At 42.7% G+C, this 3,387-nt stretch overlaps 1 pseudogene; it reads left to right on the top strand.

The window, feature by feature from the left end:
* The first annotated feature begins 683 nt into the window (after positions 1 to 683).
* LOC118682692 (U1 spliceosomal RNA) lies at positions 684 to 838 on the top strand (annotated as a pseudogene).
* The last annotated feature ends 2,549 nt before the right edge of the window (positions 839 to 3,387 follow it).

Below are 3,387 nucleotides of genomic sequence, written 5' to 3'. Positions count from 1 at the left end.
CCTCCACCAATTTATTATTAACAACGACTGGGCCAACGTCAGTTTTTCCCACTGCGTCGATATGTTCTGCGGTAACGGTCTGACAAGAAGTGGGTTGTTGGCTTAACAAATTCAAAGCACAAGAGCTATATTACTCCTATTTGATACTTGACAAAACACATTTGGCACTGAACAATTTACTAGTTGTTGATATTTACCATTACTCTTTAATACTACAATATATTAGTCTCTGTCATAATTATTTTACAATTCTTTATAACTGGCTTTATTCTGATTTTTTTTTACAATTCTGTTCTACTGTTGGATATTTAATTATGAAACGAATATTGTTCACTGTTTAAGCTTATTGTTTTGTTTACGGTGTCCGTAAGTTGGTTTATGGGGATGTACAATGAGTCGGTATAGCTTAAAATATTTGACCGCGCTCATGCGGTCAGCATCAGGATCAGTAACCTAATGCTAAAATAAAATTATCTCATATTACTTTTGTGTATTGTTGAGTTAACTTAGTTTTCACCTTGCGTTTGGTGATATAACGGGTGATCCAAGTAGAGGTACTTTCTTCAATTGCCCTTTTTTTTGACATATCACACGTGAGTCGTATTAATATCTTCTAACTGTGTAATTCTCAGTTACTTTAAACAAGTTGTAATAAAAGAGGCTGCTTGTGTGGTGAACAAAGCATACTTATCTGGCGTAGAGATTACCGTGATCATGAAGGCAGTTCTTCCGGGGCGAGGTTTGGCTATTGCACTTCGGCTGAGTTGACCTTCGCGATTATTCCTAATGCGAATTACTCGTGCGTGCGATTTTTGGTAGCCGGGAATGGCGGACTTGCTCAACTAACGAAATTAGTTCGCTATACCAAATTTATTGAGTTTTATATAAAAGTAAACAATACTTCAAGAAAAACCTAAAAGTAATAATTAACAAACGCAAAATTTATATTCATACAACCGTAATTGAAGTGTATGGCAATGGCAAAAATTAAAATAAATATTTCGTGGGATATCCATTTTTTTTAGACAACAGCACGAGTTTACGGCAGCAGGATTGCAGTTGTCGCAGTCGCTAATTAAAACCATTTCTAGTTTTGCTGACGTAAACGATCAGCTGTAGTGTTGCCACTAATATGTGAAATGTAAAATTATTCAAGGTTTTAGCAAATCTAATGCTATTTTACTAACAGAAGCATTTAAAAGCGCTAATATATGAAAATTAATAACTTAAAATAAATTAATTCTTTTTTGCACAGCCAATTTCACTTTGAACAAAATATTTAAATTTCATTGATGTGAAAGGTTTTAGTACGGCAACATTGAAATTGTGTACATCAGCTGTTTGATATGCCACAGCCGTCGTCAAAATGTTCAAGAATTATATTTATTCAGTTAATTTATGGACGAGTATGTTCAAAGTCCGGTGTGCTTTACGTGGGTACCTGCTGACGATAGCCTTATCCCACAGCGCTCAAAAGCACAGCGGATCAAATCAATTCGTTGATTAGCGCCCTGAAAATGCTAGGCATTTTTCAGTACCGATTGGTAGTGTAGAGTGGACACGCTAACCACCTTGGTAGGGTTCGAGGCCTTTCCAAAACCTCTGTTGTAGTTTGGGTTCGGCACCCGGTTGCAATGCAACTCCACATTCAACTGACAAAACGTCAAATCTTCCCGCATTTGAGTATCAACCACAGCTACAACGATACTCCCCGAAGGGCCAGTGTGCATGAGCAGGTCCAAGGGCTCGAAGCTACTACCAGTTGGTAACCAGGGATTAGACCCCATACGCACATTACACGCACACACCTTTCACACAAGAAGCTTACCCTAATTCCCAGATAAAAGCCTTCACCGCCTAAGTAATTTACGCGCAAACGACCCTAAGAGTTCGGCATTCTGACTTGTGGAGATCACACCGCTAACATCTAAATGTCCGTCAGTCCAGCTAATCTCCATACCCCCGAGATCCCTAAAGGCCAAGTACATCGGGCACTCCGCGATCAAGTGAACCGAGTCTTCACATGGCGCCCCACACAAACCAGAAAGGTTCCTCTGATGCAAAAATGCATTCAGAGGCCCATGCTTCGTAAACAGAAACCCAGACTCAGACAGAATCTTAACTCTGGGTAACTCTCAACAAACCTAATGTCGCGGTTGTATTCATAAGTCACCCGACCGTTAAGGCTATTGTCCCAACGGTCTTGCCACCTACTCTTGACCCTATCATCTATAAGCCTCTCGCTCCCTAGATATCCCTCCCTCTCCACACCCTCATCGGAAATCCAGTCAAACCGCAGCAATAACACACTAAAGCCCCTTCTTAAGCTGAATGCAACAGCGCGCTGTATGACAATCAAGTCAATAGGGGGTGCACCTAACAAAACCTGCCTCGCATCCGTTGAAACGGTGCGACATACAGGCCAACATGCAAGTATCATGCAACATTGCACCGAGAGGAGTTTTCGGCGACCAGAGACCGTCATCGCTGACTCCCACCATATTGCGTCTCCATAAGTGACACAAGCCACAAATACACCACGATATACGGTGCGAACAGCACGGCGTCCAAGGCCCCAAATTGACTTGCGTCATATACCTGATGCTGACCCCATTGACCCGGGCAATCGGTGGACGAACCGACGACAATCTTCCCTTAAGCAGCATTTTCTCCATTTTTTTCATCGATATGTCAACCCCCACAGCTAAACCCCAACTATTTACAATTTCTAAAAATTGTCCTCCCGCCCGCTCTAACTTTAATCGCGATCGACCTTCAACCAGGAGGAGAAGGTCGTCCGTATGTGCACAACATTTACAGAAGGGCTCGAGCTGTCCAAGCAGAGAGTCCATCATGAGGCTCCAAATATATGGACCCAACTCACCATCATCTAATGGAGGGACAGGTGCCTCTTGTGCTTGAGGTACCTGAACCTCCGCCCTAGGAATGAACGCTCCACACAAAGCCGCACTCACTCCACTTTCATAACATAGTGTCACCAACGCGAAAAGAGGAGATGTCCTCCAGCTTACGACCCCGGCAGATCCTATAGACCTGACCCCACGGGTCGTCCCTATTCTCACCCACAAAATTTCTCCACTCCTTTTTTTTAATTTTAACTAACATTTTTTTATACTCCCTAATCGTACAACTAAACTCATACCTAAGCTGGGACCGCCTGTCAGAATTGGACCGTCGAGCGCGTTGAAACTTTCGCCTTAATCGCCTGACAGTCCCCCTCTTCGAAGTTAATTCACGCGTCCACCATTTGATTTTCCTAACCATAAAACTTTCACACTTCCTAAGCAACCTCTTGTTCACCCCCGCACTACCTCATAAAGACGAGCAGTTTGCTCGTCAACCCCTAAATCCTCAACACTCTAAGCG

Source organism: Bactrocera oleae, chromosome X, assembly GCF_042242935.1.
Source record: "Bactrocera oleae isolate idBacOlea1 chromosome X, idBacOlea1, whole genome shotgun sequence".
Taxonomy (NCBI): domain Eukaryota; kingdom Metazoa; phylum Arthropoda; class Insecta; order Diptera; family Tephritidae; genus Bactrocera; species Bactrocera oleae.
This window is presented reverse-complemented; position numbering and strand designations above follow the sequence as displayed.